General features: G+C 40.7%; 2 long non-coding RNA genes across 2 annotated transcripts in view; both read left to right on the top strand.

Moving 5' to 3' along the window:
* The window catches only part of LOC103277872 (uncharacterized), a 35,567-nt gene that overhangs the window by 1,129 nt on the left and 17,167 nt on the right, over positions 1 to 17,271 (top strand). The gene's annotated exons all lie outside the window — the stretch shown is intronic.
* LOC134297110 (uncharacterized) lies at positions 47 to 16,587 on the top strand. Its single transcript, XR_010003856.1, has 2 exons — positions 47 to 8,436; positions 15,587 to 16,587. It is a non-coding gene; the product is annotated as an uncharacterized LOC134297110 (long non-coding RNA).

The following is a 17,271-nucleotide window of genomic DNA, read 5'->3' as shown; positions in this document are numbered from 1 at the left end:
CTGGAGTGGTTTGGGCGGGAAACGCATCCCATTCCGACGCGGGTGAGGCTTGGTGTGCATCTCTGCGTCATTAATGTGGTTTGACGCTGCTTTAACTGCCGTGGCGCACGACTATGGAATCCTGGGGGCTGTAGTTTTGCACTCTTGGGTAGAGAAGACTTTGGGAAACGACAACCACCACTGTTGCATAGCATTGAAACACGGCAGTTAAAAATAATGTCAAGGGATTGTGTTGTCGAAGGCTTTCATGGCCGGAACCACTGGGTTGCTGTGAGTTTTCCGGGCTGTATTTGGCCGTGTTCCAGAAGCATTCTCCTAACGTTTGGCCCACATCTATGGCAGGCATGCTCGGAAATTGTGAGGTCTGTAGGAGACTAAGCAAGTGGGGTTTATATATCTGTGGAAGGTCCAAGGTGGGGGAAAGGACTCTTGTCTGTTTGAGGCAACTGTGAATGTTTCCTGCCTTGTTGGGAGGTGTTAGCTGGCCCTGATTGATTCACGTCTGGAATTAATCAACTCACACCTCCCAACAAAGGATTCCCCCAGGCAGGAAGCAGGAATCTGCTCAGTGGTCTAAATCCTTCACTGCAGACAACTATTATTTCACTGAATGAGGACTTGGTGCTCTTTCCAAAGACAAACGTGCCTTCTATGAAGTGAAGTTCACAGGACATGACTAACCACCTTACCACATTGGGAAATTTCCCCCTCCTGGGGCCCTTAAGCCTCTTTTCAAGCATGGAGAGGCACTGCGCTCATCGCATGAGTTCGACTACTTCTGACAGTCATGCATAGCCCTCCATGGTTGAAAAGAGGCAGGAGTGTCCTGACACATTGCTCCAACACATTGCTCTTATCCTACCTTCAGTGGGAAGGGCTGTCTAAGTTACAGATAGCTAAGTAAGCAATACACAAGGATAGGTCTCTGGTTACCTCTGATGGACAAACCTTTTCATAGTTAACGTACAGCATACAAAGCATGAGTCCTGAACCATAGTGACCTCTGTGTTTGATTTATGACTCAGACTCATACAAAGAAGGAAGAAAGTAGAAGTCAGATTCCATGGAATCAAAAACAGATCTTCCTGATTTAATTTGATTTTTTCCAAATTATATAACTCAAACTGCCCTAATGCCAGAGATTTCCTTTGGCTCGATCAGTTGGACCAGAGTAATCATGTACTTGGTGCATTCTGGAGCTGCCACAGTACAAAAACATGGGCCCTACCCAGACCTTATTAAAAATGTGCTGGCCTTCAATAAAATTACTTTATTTCTCTGGCCATTGTGAACCCCTGTAGTTGAAGATGGGCAACTGAAGCACATTCCTTTGGGTGCCTGCTGGTTCAGTTCTTGTTCCAGGCACCAGCATGCAAGCAGCACCTTTTGGTTTTTAAGAAGTTTTCAGCAGTATCCAAGCCTCCAAGGTTTCAAACACCATTACCAGAAGGTCTGAGGCACCCTGCCCTTTGGCCAAGGTCTGGAAGCATGTCCTCTGTGTTCTGCTCCAGAGATTGATGCTTCTAATAGTAAAAAAAAATCAAGAACAAAAAAACATTTCCTTGTAATCTGATGATTCCTGGAATGTCTCAACCACTGGGCCTGCGCTTATCAGACATGGGTTTAATTAGAAAACAGTATTTCCTACAATCACTCCTGTGGTGGCAAGTCTATCACAGGGTTTTCTTCATAGAATTGGTTCAAAAGTGGGTTTCCCTAGCTTTCCTCTGAGGTTAAGAGGGTTGACCTGCCCAAGGTCACTCTGGGGGTTTCCAGGGCCAAGATGGATTCAAACCCAGGTATCCCAATGTCCCAGGCACTCAATCTTCTATGCTATGCTACTGTCCCAAGTAGGATGTTTGTATAGACATAACCATTAATCTCTCTTTCAGCCATGGGTTGAAAATGTCCGGTCAGGAACCAGCTTGTAAAACATTCATGGAGATGGTAGCAGCTTTATAATATCTCAGGAAAGGTCTTTCTCTCCAGCATTCTCTGTTAGGACTCTTGTCATTATAGTGTGTGTAGTTCCGTAATCAGAATCTCCAGAAAATGAGTTTGAGGTCTTACTCATTCTGACTCAACAGCATGGCTAGCCAATCAAGAGGTGGTGGGTAGCACAAAATATAGCTACAGTAGAGTCTCACTTATCCAAGCTATACGGGCCGGAAGAAGCTTGGATAAGCTAATATCTTGGATAATGAGGGATTAAGGAAAAGCCTATTAAACATCAAACTAGGTTATGATTTTACAAATTAAGCACCAAAACATCATGTTATACAACAAATTTGATGGAAAAAGTAGTTCAATAAGCAGTAATGTTATGTTGTAATTACTGTATTTACCAATTTAGCACCAAAATATCATGATATGTTGAAAACATTGTCTACAAAAATGGCTTGGATAATCCAGAAGCTTGGATAATCGAGGCTTGGATAAGTGAGACTCTACTGTATTTACAGATGAGATCCCTTGGAGACCATGTAAAATGTATTACTTCTACTGCCTGACTGTGGATCAGGTGTGGGTGACTCCCAAGCCTCCAATTATAGTACTTTGGCCAAGATGCCTATTGGTAATAGGAATTGCATTCCAATAACATCTGGAAAAATAGAAATTGGCCTCCTCTGTTGCAGATTATAATGGAATTGCTCGTGAGGGAAGGGAGTGTTCTGTTGCCTAGAAAACACACATTGTTGGGGTTGTTGTATGTCTTTCGGGCTGTGTGGCCATGTTCCAGAAGCATTCTCTCCTGACGTTTCGCCCACATCTATGGCAGGCATCCTCAGAGGTTGTGAGGTATGGATAAACAAAACACACATTGTTGCCCCTTAATGATGAAAGCAATTACGGTATTGCAAACTGGGGAGCCACCTTAACTGTATGGATTGCTGTTTGTGAAATACAAAATATATACACTGAAAGGATGCACTTGTAGCTAAAGAAACATGTCCTAATGCTCTACTTTAGAAACCACATTGCTTCTTTGATCTTGTTTTTGCATTCATAAGCAAACTTTCCACTGCCAAATAGTTGTTTCATTGCAGAAGGCAGCAGTGCAGAGCACTTTTGATAGGTACTGCATGTATGACTAGAGGCAAGAGAACTCAGAACAAGCAAAAATTTCCATCTTACAAAAACAAGGATTTATTTCTCATTTATTATAAAATCCATTCTGCTGCAGTGTTCACTACAATCTTTGCCACTTCATTTTTACTCTGTTACTAAGCTGAAAATGTTTCATGGAGGCTTACATATTTTGCCCTCAATTGATGCTTTTGCAGTAGATAGAACACTGAAGGAAACAGCGATGGGAAGGTGATGGTGGTAACTGGGTAACAGATATCAATTCTTAAAGTTTACAGTTGCAGGTATATCAGAATCTATTTACTGCAACATAAAATACTTTAGTCATAACTTGGCATATAAAATTGTACTAATGGATATCTGGGATACTGTGGGATGTATTTTAGAGGATGATCCTATTTGATCTTGGAAAGTAAGCAGGGCCGGCCTGCTTACTACTTGGATGGGAAACTGCCAACAAATAGCAGATACTGTAGGATGTACAGTATTTCATAGGAACAAACTGGCAAAATCGCCTAAGAGTATCCCTGGCCTAAGAAAACTCTTTCATATTTGATTGTGCTAAGTTGACAGGCAACTTGGAGGCACATCTATCTATAAAATTTAAAATGATAAAGTCTTAATTTACAAGGAAACCATGACTATATGCTACCAAAATACCCTGCTAACTTCTGGAACAATTCCATTAGCAATGCCTCTGAAAAATCCTGCAAATCTCTTGAGAAGACAGGCAGACAGATGTCAGTGTGCTGGAAGAAGCAAAGATCCTCCACCATCAACTTTGCTGGACTGGCCATGTTCCCCGAATGCCCAATCACTGTACTCCCAACTCAAGAATGGAAAACGGAATGTTGGTGGACAGCAAAAGAGATTTAAAGATGGGCTTAAAGCTAGCCTTAAAAACTGGCATAGACAATGAGAACTGGGAAGCCCTGGCCCTTGAGCGCTGTAATGAGATCAGCTGTTCCCAGCAGTGCTGTGGAATTAGAAGAGGCATGAGTGAAGGGAGAAAGGTAGAAACGTGTCAAGAGGAAGGCGCGTCAAGTCAACTTTTGTTGGGACCATATTTCATCTGGAAATCAATGTGCTCACTGTAAAAAAATAGATCTCTACAGTCATCTATGGACCCACCGCCAAGACCCTATACTTTGAAGGCAATCAGACCAATTGTCACACCCAGTGGTATCTGCTTGGATCTTAGTTTTTACCATCACAAAAGTAAATTGGAAAATGGGGAAAAAAGAAACCACAACACTTATTATAAACAGAAGGAAGTGTAGTATTTGTTTCTAGGATGGTATGCAACCCATCATATGTAGCTGGGGTGCAACTTCCAGCATTCCTCACAATTGGCTATGAGGACTAGAACTGCTGAGAGTTGTACTCCAATAACATCTGAAGGGCCATATAACTCCCAATTCCTGATTTAGACACAATATTTGGAATAGAAGCATATTTGAATATAATTTTTCATTCAACATTTAAAATACTCAATTCCATTAAAAATGACAAAAATCAGTCTTCCAAATGTGATCTTTTTTCATGCATCTTGGATTTGAATCTAATTGTAAGCACAGGGATTGTTTTCTAACTCTTTGGACTGTCTCAAAATCTTCATATTAGCTAATTGCTGGGATTCTTGAGGAGGAGGAAAACCATGTCTTTAAAAGCACTGCACTAAATGCAGAATTAAAAATATCCCATTAATTTCCCCCTTTCTGTTATAAAGTTTAAAATTTTCCAATGTGAGTGGGAAAATATTATTCAATTTTTAATTGTTTATTTTCCTGGGCTTTCATATGTCAAAGCTGGGGAAAAAAATTGAAACCTCGAAGACGTAATTCTATGTGAATGTTGACAGTACTGGACTAGATGTACTTAGGACAGCTTCTTATGGGTTTTTTTAAATAGGTAGACAGTTATAATGAATGAAAGTAAATTAATTATCAATTAAATGGGAAAATGAAAAAGAAAGCTTTGCTTTCAACACTCCTCTGCATTTTCCTGAGTTTATTACAAACCTTTTGCAGCAATTTCTTGACTCATAGTGACCACAGGGGGAATTTAGAAACACCGATAGGCTGCCTTGTTGCATAATACAGATCAAGAGAATTCTTTTTCTCATCTAGCCTTTGAGCAAATGAGTTAAGGTCACTGCTTTTTGATGACAAATATTCAGATTACAGATGATAGCCTGAAGAGGTGGTAATGCAAGCATGTGGAAATAACTTGCTAGGAATGGGAAAAATATACAGCTGTTCTTGCCTTCAACAATCTGGTGTAAAGGCTACTGGGAGTATTGTCAGTGGGTTTTTTTAATCGTAAAGCAATTATCCAATACTTGCTCAGATTGTTTCTACTGCTTTTTTTTGGCTATTCCTAGAAATTGTGATGCTAAAAGTATAAAAAAAACCCTGAAATCATTAAACAGTTTATTTTATAACATTTGTTACTTGCTTTTTATTATGAAATAGCCCCAAATTATTGGAGTCCCAAATTATCGGAGCCCTTGGTGGTGCAGGGGGTTAAACAGCCGAGCTGCTGAACTTGCTGACCAAAAGGTCAGTGGTTCAAATCGGGGGAGCGGAGTGAGCTCCCACTGTTAGCCCCAGCTTCTGCCAACCTAACAGTTCGAAAACATGCAAATGTGAGTAGATCAATAGGTACCACTCTGGTGGGAAGGTAACAGCACTCCATGCAATCATGCCAGCCACATGACCTTGGAGGTATCAATGGTCCATGCTGGCTCTTCGGCTTAGAAATGGAGATGAGCACCAACCACCAGAGTCAGACACAGCTAGACTTAATGTCAGGGGAAAACCTTTACCTTTAGCCCCAAATTTAAATACAGCTGTACAATCTATAGTTACCAAAAAAACAGGAAATTGGAAGAAAGCATACACTATTAAAAATCAGTGTGCGCAATACGGTGACACAGATTCAGCCCAAAGGTTGGGTGATTAAGTAGGTCATCAGTTTGCAAGGCACGCTTACAAAAACATGATGCTAATGCTACTGCTGTCTGAACAGAGCCAGTAGGGTGTAGAAAGAGATTTGGCTGGCAATTCAGTCTTTACCTAAGGGCTTTTTGGGGCTTGGCTGATGAATGAGCTAAAAGGCAGGTGGAGGAGGGAATTCCTTTCAGGCAGGCTTAATGATTTGTTTAAAATGGTTTCACTATTTTTGTGGAGGATTTTCTCAAACAGGAGAGCTATGGCTACCTTTGCATATGACCAATCTTTGAAAGAGCAATAATGGCGGTCTGGGTGTATGTGGAGAGCACTTAATTTCAGAAACCAAACCAATCTTTACAGAAGATGTCATGCAATGCTATCATCATAGGCAATCACTTGTGGCTGAGTATGATTGTCTTCTAAGTTTAGAGTCTTGGCAGTGGGTCTTTAAATGATTGTGGAGACCTATTTTGGATCTGCATGGTCTTTCAAAACATAGATTTCCAGATGGAAGGCAGTCACAACTATGGTGCTCCTTACTCTAGGCACATTTATTCCTTTCATCCTCTATTCGTGCCTCCCCAAAATATATAGCACCCTTAGTAACAGCTCCAGTCACAACATCTGAGGGCAGGGCTTCCCAGTTCTTGATGTTTAAACCCATCTTTAAATATTGTTTGTTGTCCACTGACATTCTGTTTTCCATTTTTGAGCTGAAAGTAAAGTAACTGCTTAGGGAGATGGTGATTAGGCATTCATACAACATGGCCAGTCCAGTGAAGTTGATGGTGGAGGATAATAATAATAATAATAATAATAATAATAATAATAATAATAATAATAAAACTTTATTTATACCCCGCCACCATCTCCCCAACGGGGACTCGGGGCGGCTTACATGGGGCCATGCCCAGGACAATACAATATAGCAAAATATAAAAACAACATATCATAATACAATTAAACAATACAATAAATAATCATGTACAGTACAACACAAAATCAAAAAAGCAATATAACAGGGCGGGCCGCATGAACACTCAGTTAAAACTTGGGGTGAGAAAAAGATAAGAATAAAAACCACGGGGAACAGGGACATAAGATAGAAAAACAGTCTAGAGGATAGATGTTAGGGGGAGTAACAAAAGAAGGATCATCGCTTCAGTGCTGGTGGTCTTTGATTCTTTCAGAACGTTGATGTTTGCCACCTGTCTTCCAAAGAGATCTGCAGGAGTTTTTGAAGGCGGTGCTGATGGAAGCTTTCCAGAAGTCGAGAGTGGCATCTGCAGATGGTCCATGTTTCACAGGCCTACAGTAGAGTATGAAGGACAATGGCTTTATAAACAAGCATCTTGGTATCACTGAATATCCCAATTCTCAAACACTCTGTTTCATTCCAAAAAATGATGCACCCGCAAAGTTCAGACAGTGTTGTTTTTCAATATCAATGTTGAATTTTGACACAAGATCCTGTCTGATCTTGGAAGATAAGGAGCTCTGGCTAGTATTTGGATGGGAGACCACCAAGGAATACCAGGTACTGTAGGCTATGTTTCAGAAGAAGCAAAACTACCTTTGAGTATTCTTACCTAAGAAAACTCTATGAAATTGATGCAGTTACCATAAATCAGCAGGTGACTTGAAGGCTCATGTACACACAATACTATACTGTGCATACTTACTAGAAAGTTCTGATCCTCAGGGGCATGGACTTTTAAGTAAACATGGTTGATTTAGATAGTTTCTAGGGATGAGCAAATGATTCAACAGAAGTGGGCAATCTTCAAACTACATGTGGTTAATACGTATTTCTCAGCACTCAACCAGGTCTCTTCAACCGTCTTTGAAGTGTCTAGAAACAGAAGAGGAAAACCATCTGATGAAGTCCTATGCAAGGACCATGAGCTTGATCCAATTATAATTTAAAAAATGAACCCTTGTAAATAACAAGAACTTTCAATAACCGCTGGACGATTTATAACCAGTTAACATTGCAATGCCAAATAACTAATTGCCCATTGTTTCCTATTTCAATTTCTATAAGTCCCTGTCCCTTTTGACACTGCTATTTTCCCAGTTAACATATGCAAATGGTGTCCATTAAGATGGAGACCTATGTTGCTGAAGTTTCTCAGGTATGTGCTCTGATTTGGGAAGAACGGTATCATTTGATTCCACAGCACGAGCTATAGCCAAGCTGTAGTTTAAAGAATAAAATAAGTCTCACACGTCTGAAATCCATTCATTCTTAATGTAATGTGTAAACTAGCTTGTTAAGAAAGTTGATATGGTACCCCTGTATTTTTTTACAGCTGCCATATGCTTCATGGAAATTGAAAATAACTCTTTTAAGCCAGTGCTTTTCCAGATCTTGCTTGAATTCAATTTTCTGAAGGTAAGCATTGTAAAGGGTGCGTTTCTCCAAGAAATCTGCCCTTACATGCATGGATCTAATATACCTCCCACTAGTTTTTACTGAACAGCTGGACATGGCAGATGGCATTAGGGAGTGACCTCAGTTAATTACAGCATAACAAAATCCTGCAGGCAATATTGTGTTTACAAATGAATAGCAAAGATTTTCAGCTCTAATAGGCAGCTTCACTTGCATGTATACTTTCATTTGTTCAAAGAAGTAATCACCTAATGAAAGAGAACTAGGTGCATACAAAATGTTGAGTTTATTTCCATTTCCTCAACTGAAAAAACAAATTGTGTCACATATATTTTAAGCATATACCGCAAATCTTTCAGTAATTATATCTTCATTCCAGGGTACTGTAATGCTCTGTATTATTTGTTAAAAAGAACAGATACCACAGGAGGAAAAGAAAAACTAGAGAGCAGGAATATGATGCTTTGCTTAATCTTTTCTCAGCCTTCTGTTATGGGGATTCAGTTCTCCACCCCAACAGTGCCTCCTCCCACTTTATTTCTGTTCTCCTCACAAAATAGGCTTGCTTGAAAAGGACACTGGGGAGTTATGGCACAGAACTTATCCTTAAGTGTTTACCTAAAAATGCATGACCTGAATGTGTTGTAGTTTTCTGTAAATGTGTCATTATATACAATTACTCATCAACCAGGTAGGATTGCCTCCAGCCTGTGCTAAGTGCCTTTCCATTTTCAACAGGCTAAAATAAGTTATAATTCTAAAAATGTGCCTTTCTTTCTCTGTTTCTCTCTTTCTTTGTGTATGTATTTCTGGACACTTATTGCAAGTGCAATACCTCAATTTATATTTCTGTTTATAGGTAGAATGCCCCTGAATATCAGGGGCTGGGTAAAACCAGCACCTGGAGGGGGGTTTGCTTCATGCGTTGTTTGTGAATATTATAGAGGTATTTGGCTGGCTGCCGTTTGAAAAACAGGATACTGGTGCTGATGAGTGTTTTGCCTGATCTGAAAGAGCACCTATTAAGCTCTATACTGTCTTTATTTAAGTCCATTATCCTGTAACACACAAAGCATTTCTCTATGCTGGAAATATATTCTTGAAATTATTTATAGGATGAAACTAACCATGTGACATTACTGGAAATAATCCATCAAGATAGAGTACTGTGCTTGGGAACAAAATGGATTTCATTTTTGACTGCTTTAAGTTCTTGAAGCTATTGTTCTCAAACCATCTGCATTACCTCTGGTTTAGAGTTTTGAAAGGATCCTCAAAGGGCCAGCTGCTCATTAGTTAATGAATGACTTCATCTGTGTTCTGATAGGAACTTGCTTGAGATGCTAGGATGCTCAGACGTTTTAGTTTATCACTTAAATGAGCCCACTAGAGTCATAGATAGGCTTTCCTGTAATTTTGGCTCAAGTTACTTTGTTCCTTTATCTTGCACATCCTGACAATGCCTTTTTATCTTCAGCGCAACATATTCTTCTTTGATTGTAAGCGTCCGGCAGTAAGAGTTCCATGTTTTTGGTGTATATTTCTTTGTTTATTTTATATATTCTTTCATACTTCCCTAACCTTATATTTAGATCTGTTTCTTTATAAATGATTTTTGTGTGTATATTATTAGGAAGAGACATAGCTATAAAGCCAGCATCTGGTCTACTAGGCCATTTTTACTGAGTGCTGCTTATTGGTTTTGTCTGGAATAGTTGAGAGTAGAAGACACACGATTTTACTTTTTCTTGTTATGAAGCTCAGAAGTATGGGCATCTTCTGATCTGGTTGCATTCTATCTTGCAGAGTTGTTGTTAATCCTGGTTACTTTAGGTGCATCTTCACTGCAGAATAAATGCAATTTGACACCTCTTCAACTGTCATGGCTCAATGCTATGGTCCTTAGCTGTTGCTGCCAAATAGTTCCAATGCCTTATTAAATCACAACTCCAATGATTCCATAGCATTGGAGCACCACTGTTAAAGCGGTATCAAACTGCATTGATTCTACAGTGTAGATGCACCCTTTAGCTGTGGCCTCTTCACTGCATCTTCTGCCTTTGATCATTCAGTAATAAGTTATCCAAGAACAAACAGAATGCAAGCTGCTTTCCTGTCATCTATATGCAGTGCTATTCAAAATAGTGGTCCATGGAGACTTACCAGTCCATAAGCCATCAGCTATTGGTCCTTCCTGGGTTTCCATAAAACTAAAGAAACCATTGTAAGCTAGTGAGCACAAATATGGGTCCAGTCCTGTGCTCATTAGGAAAAAATACTGTTCCCCTGCATCAGATAGGGCTGAGAAGCACTTTACTAAGCTACCTTGAACAGGAGTGTCCCCTTTACCCAGGCTACTTAGTGCAAATCAAAATGTGAGGGGAAAATAATTTCTTTGGGATTTTCAGGAGAAAGCTAATCACTTATATGGAATTAAGCTTGTACTTTGGCATTAAAACTCTCTGAGCCTGTAAGCTGGTTTAGGTGGGAGGAAAATTAGCTGAGTATTCCCAAGTTTGCCAGCTACTGATAGGAGATGTAACATTCTCAGTGGCTCAAAAAGTGCTACTCTGGACATCTTTTATGAAAATATGAGTGCAAAAACAATACAAAAGTAAAATATGATTTATATATTACAATTGGTATTTTTTCTAATATTTTCAAGTCATGGTTGGTTGAATCTACGGAATCTATGCTGAAATATCTGCAACACTGCATTGGGTTTCAGATAAGTCAGTAGGATTGAGATCATATTTGGCAGTGTTAACTTGTCCTCCAAAAGCAGGGAATCAGCAAGTGGTGGCCTTGGCTTTTTTTTTGGGGGGGGGGGGGGGGAGCAGAAGCAATCTCTCATCCTCCCCTCCTCCGACAGCATGCAACAGCCTAAAAAGGGGGAGGTGCCCAATCCTCATATTCCTTTTTCCATAGAGATAAAAAATACAAACTTAGCCAAAGTTTTGAGCGGTCCTTAACTGTGTACTCTCATCTCTATGGGCTAATGACTCTAGGCAAAGCACCACTTCTGTCCTAGAGATTGGGTGCGGTGAGGCAAAAACAAACTCGCAAATAATTGAATCTGCAAATGTTAGATCAGTGATTGTGCAGGTATTTCCTTTCATGTATTCAGCAATTTCTTGGCAGTTGATAAGCAATTTCATCTTGATAAGCAAGTTCATCTTGTTTATTTTCAGATAAAAGGAGATAGGATCATGTTTGTTAGTATGCCTGGTAATGAATGTATATCTTATGCTCTAAATCTTGTATTAATGCTCTTAGTGTAGAGTATTTGTGACAACAACCCCATTCAGCAAGGATAGCCATCTTAATCACCTGCAATTTCTACTTTCAATCAGGAATGCAGAGGGAGTTGTTTGTGCTGGTACCTAAAGTACCTATCAGTAAAGCTGGGATCTTGCTTTCCAACCTAGGGCTGGGAAAGGGAGATCTCTTGATGACTGTTGTTGTTATTTCTATCCTGGACTTCCTGTTTTTCTTAAACACCTTATTCCCACACACTTCTTCTCTTATCTTTCTGCCCTTTCCAACTACCTTCCCATTTTAACCCCTTTCTTCGCCTTTATCTTCAAATCTTTCTCCTCCTGCCTCTCACTTATTCCACCATGGTTTTCTCACTAGTTCCTCTATTTTCCTTAATTCCCCTCTTTTCCTTTCACCCAGGCAGCCAGATACATTCCAATTTTCATTTGCCATTTTCATGTGCTATTGATTGTACGTACCATCCAAGACAAGCACTTTAATATGCCAGTACCAGTATTGTGTCCAGCACCCAGTTAAAATATATGTGGAGTTGCCAAATGTGCAGTGTTTTCCTGCTGTGGAAATATAGCGCCTGGTACACTGCTCTGTTTAATGTCTCCATCATGCAAGGCTTCTGCAATGAAAAAGGTAGTAACCTATGAAGGTTAAAAATTGAAAGTAACTATTCAATTTTTCCATTGCGTGTTCTAGTTTTTTAAATTTACATTCTTGCTATTATCAGAATTGAGTGCTCAGTCTATGCAGTTGGTTGTGAAATAACAAGATCTCCTGCTTTCATGGATGAAGATCCAAAGAATAACATAGATTCAAATGTTTCTGCTATTTCAGTGGAATGTCAAAGAAACTCTACAGCAATTACTTTCTTTTCTCCTTGCCTTATCCTAAGCCACTTGGGAGCATCATGTTATCATGATTTGAGTGTTGGACTACAATTTTGAGAGTTCAACACAGGGTTCAAATCCCTCTCTGGTCGACTCTTGAGAAGAAAACCCTGTGATAGGTTCATTTTATGGTTGCCACACTTCGGAAAAGACTTGAAGGCTCACAACCAAGACAGAGGGATGGAAATTGGGATTGCTGCTAAACATGCCCCTTGGGCTAATGCATTGTATCCCAACCCATGGCCCACAGGCCACATGCGGCCCATCAATTCATTTTTGATGGCCTTTGCCCTTCTTACTGGAAAAATATTTTAATTATGTAATTAAATATTCATATTTTAATTATGTAATTCAATATTAATTATGTACAGTATTCCCTCACTACATCGGGAGAGAAAAGGAGCCAAAGCGGCAACAGGAGGAGGCGGCGATTTATCAACACACAATTGGCTGATAAAGACTTAAAATAGTGTATAACTACTAAAATAATGTATAAATATTAAAATAAATATAGTGTCCCTACTTCATGGATTTTCACTTATTGCGGATGGTCCTGGAACCTAGCCTCAGTGATAAGTGAGGGAACACTGTAATTAGTTTTCTTTCTGGAATGTTTCTGGCTCTCACATTCCTATACTAAAGTTTGATTGGCCCTCGGGTAACTAAAGGTTGGACCACACTGGGCTAATGGAACTAATTTCTTGATCATTTGGTTGATAACTGTTTCTTTAAAAGAAACTATTCTACAAAAAGATGCTTATGAATGTTTGCTCATAAGTAAGTCTTAATATACCCAGGCCACATTTTTAAAATTTTAAATGTAATTGTTTTTACAAAACAATAAGATCTAGTCTTTCTTCTCCTTTAGCGGGCTTGCACTCAGGGGTGGTTCAACTGTTAGGCGAGCTAGGCGGTTGCCAAAGGCACCATTCTGTAGGGGGCGCTGTTGAGGCAACTCCACCCAGGCATGGCCTTCCTGCCTCCGCAGCCTGGCCTGCCTCCATGGAGGCTTGGGAAGATGTCTTGGCGGGGAGGAGACAGCCCTCAAGTGCAGGCCAGGATCGCTTCCCTGTCCTTAAAGGGGCGGCCAGGCTGCGGAGGCAGGAAGGCCTCTTACCTGCCGGGACCTCTGGCAACCCATCCCGAGGCAGGCGGCCGGACCGTGCAGTAAACCAGCCCTGAGCTTGGCGCGTGCGCAGTGGTCAGAGAGGGCATCCCGCCTATCTTGCCCATCCGCCAGAGGTGGTCAGAACAGCTCGGTGGGCCCGGGCTGTGGCGCAGGCTGGAGAGCAGCTGCAATGAATCACTGCAATGAATCACTCTGACCAGGAGGTCATGAGTTTGAGGCCCGCTTGGAGCCTATGTTTGTCTGTCTTTGTTCTATGTTAAAAGGCATTGAATGTTTGCCTATATGTGTAGTGTGATCCGCCCTGAGTCCCCTTCGGGGTGAGAAGGGCAAAATATAAATGCTGTAAATAAATAAATAAATAAACAGCGAGATGGGCGGGTTGCCGCTTGGCGCATGCACAGTGGTCAGAGAGGGTGTCCTGCCTGTCTCACCTATCTGCTAGAGGCGGGGCGGGGCCAAAGACATCTGCCAGAGGTGGGGCCGGGCCAAGTGGCTGCATGGCGCCATTGCGGCCACCCATCTTGGCGCCAGTTTACTGCTCAGTCCTGCTGCCTGCCTCTGGACGGGTCGCCAGATTCCCCAGCAGGTAAGAGGCCTTCCTACCTCCCCTATTGCGGCCTGTTCTGGCCTTCGCCCTCGAGGCCAGGTCTCCGGGCTGCCTAGCCATGTTCCTGAAGCATTCGCTCCTGACATTTCACCCACATCTATGGCAGGCATCCTCAGAGGTTCTGAGGTCTGTTGGAAGCTAGGTAAGTGGGGTTTATATATCTTTGGAAAGTCCAGGGTGGGAGAAAGAACTCTTATCTGTCTGAGGCAAGTGTGAATCAAGCAATTGGCCAGCTTGATTATCATTTAATGGCCTTGCAGATTCAAAGCTGGCTGCTTCCTCCCTGGGGGTATCCTTGGTTGGGAGGTGTAACCTGGCCCTGATTGTTTCCTGTCTGGATTTCCCCTGTTTTCAGAGTGTTGTTCTTTATTTAGGCTTTTCCTTAATCCCTCCTTATTATCCAACATTTTCGCTTATCCAACGCTTTTATTTTTTAGTGATTGGTTTGTGGGAGGGGGCGCCAAAATTCTGTTCGCCTACACTTGAAAATTATCTTGGGCCGGCTCTGCTTGCACTTAAATCATATTGCTTATATCTTGGTATGATAATAAAAATATTCATCTCATTGCAATGATCACATACTGTTCATTATCATACATTCAAGTCTTGCTCTTATCTAGTTTGTGGAAATAATTTTGAGAGAGTAAATACATGAACACCTTGTATTAAACACTGTATTCAAAAGATATGATTTCATAAATCAATTCTTTTTCTTCATTATTTTTCAAGTTTCAATTATTCTGATGGGGAGGAAACTTTGGAAGGCTTTATGGGTTAATTTTTTTCAAATCTCTAACTGTAAGCCATATAACAAAAATAATCACCATGCAAGCTCACATCATATGCTACAAGAAAGTAATATCTGCACTGCTTAGCCAATACAGTACTTAGTTGAAGCAGATAGTTTCTTTTTTAAAAGTGGTGCAATGGTGTTAAATACGGCAGGAACATCCATTCTTGCTGGATTTAGCATGGTTTTAGGTCTAAAGAGATTTTATAAACTGAAGCTATGGTGATTTTCTGTGGTGAATCACCACTCAACTCTTCATATAGGTTGGTGCAAGGCTTTGCAAACATTTTGGTGACACATTTTTAGATATGCATCATTTCTCAACACAATAATTTAGTTAAACCAACTGAAGGTTAAACCTACCCCTTATAAGAGAGATGGTCACATACATAAACTGTAATAACAAAATGTATGGGGATGCAACATAACTCATGAAAACTATTAATTTATATTGCTTATTTCAGAGACTCAGGGGTTTCTTGTTATGTTTGCATGACACACCATTGACATCTCCGGCCCATCCTCTGTTTGGATATCAGCCAGCATGCCAACACCTTAAATCAAGGAATAGCTTTTTAAGATCTACAGAGATACTCGCAGGAACACCTCAGCAAGCAAGAGTCCAAAAGTGGCAGGCTAAAACCCGGAACCTAAATCTGTGGCTGATACTGGATGAGAGACTCCCTCCTGGGCACACAGAAGACTGGGCGACTTAGAAGGTGCTGAACAGACTGCGCTCTAGAACCATGAGATGCAGAGCCAACCTTAAGAAATTGGGCTAAAAAGTGGAGTCCACGACGTGCGAGTGTGGAGAAGAGAAAACCACAGACCACTTACTACAATGCAGTCTGAGCCCTGCCAAATGCACAGTGGAGGACCTTATCACAGCGATACTAGAGGCACTCCAAGTGGCCAGCTTCTGATAAAAATTTTTTTAGTATAATGCCAAGTTTTAAACTTTGTGGTTTTTTATACATTATAACTGTACAGTGTTCCCTCACTTATCACAGGGGTTAGGTTCCAGGACCACCCGCAATAAGTGAAAATCCGCGAAGTAGGGACACTATATTTATTTTAATATTTATACATTATTTTAGTAGTTATACACTATTTTAAGTCTTTATCAGCCAATTGTGTGTTGATAAATCGCCTCCTCCTCCTGTTGCTGCTTGGGCTCCTTTTTTCTCCCTTCAGCTTCTCCTTCCTCCCTTTCTTAGGTTGTAATTGTAATTTTTATGATTTATAATAGTCTTTTAGAGTTTATTGAAAACCTGCAAAACAGCAAATCCGCAAAAAGTGAACCACAAAGTTGTGAGGGAACACTGTATTCTCAATTAGTTTCTAACACCATGAATAAATAACACTGTAGCTGTCACATGAATATGTCATGACACACAGTTTGGAAAGCTCTGGATTAGTGCTTAACAATCATAAATCTTTCTGAAAATAAACAATGTTCCCAAGACCTTGGGCTGAGTGAGACTCAAAGTTGATGATCAATATAGACCCCAATATGTGCAATCTATGGATTCAAACAGCCATTGCTTTAAAATGTTTTTGTAAAATTCCAGAAAGAAAACCTTGATTTTGCCATTTTGTGAAAGGGACCCCATTTTAGTATGCTATTATATATTTGGAGACTTGAGTTCTCGTGCATTTTGGCATTCATGGAGGGATCTTGGCACCAAACCACAGCCGATACCAAGAGCTCACTTTAGTGCTGAACTGCACCTTTGGGGAACTGGTTGAAAAGATTGCAGTCCAGAAAAAATGGCAAACATACCGTTCAATTTGTATGTTAGAATTGCCCAACAATTACCTTAGTGACACTTCATAAGCCAAACTGCAATTGACAAGAGTAACGCAGGTCATCCTTGGTGCCCCAGCTCCCTCAATTGCAGGGAGGACTGGTTGCTTGGCCACAGATGCCCAAGAAGATGAAAGCCTCAAGGACAGCTGAAGTGGAAGTGGAGTAAGCTCTGGCAGAGCAGAGGGAAGACTTTTGGGCCTCTGCGATGGAAGAGAAGAGTTATTCAAATTCGGCTCCACCCCAGGTGGAGAAGTCCCCATCAGCAAGACAATAAGGAAACCAGGACCAGGTCCTTCTTGTGCATAAATTAGGCTAGTTACCTCAGAGACAACAGGACCA

Source organism: Anolis carolinensis, chromosome 2 (assembly GCF_035594765.1).
Source record: "Anolis carolinensis isolate JA03-04 chromosome 2, rAnoCar3.1.pri, whole genome shotgun sequence".
In the NCBI taxonomy this organism is placed as follows: domain Eukaryota; kingdom Metazoa; phylum Chordata; class Lepidosauria; order Squamata; family Dactyloidae; genus Anolis; species Anolis carolinensis.
This window is presented reverse-complemented; position numbering and strand designations above follow the sequence as displayed.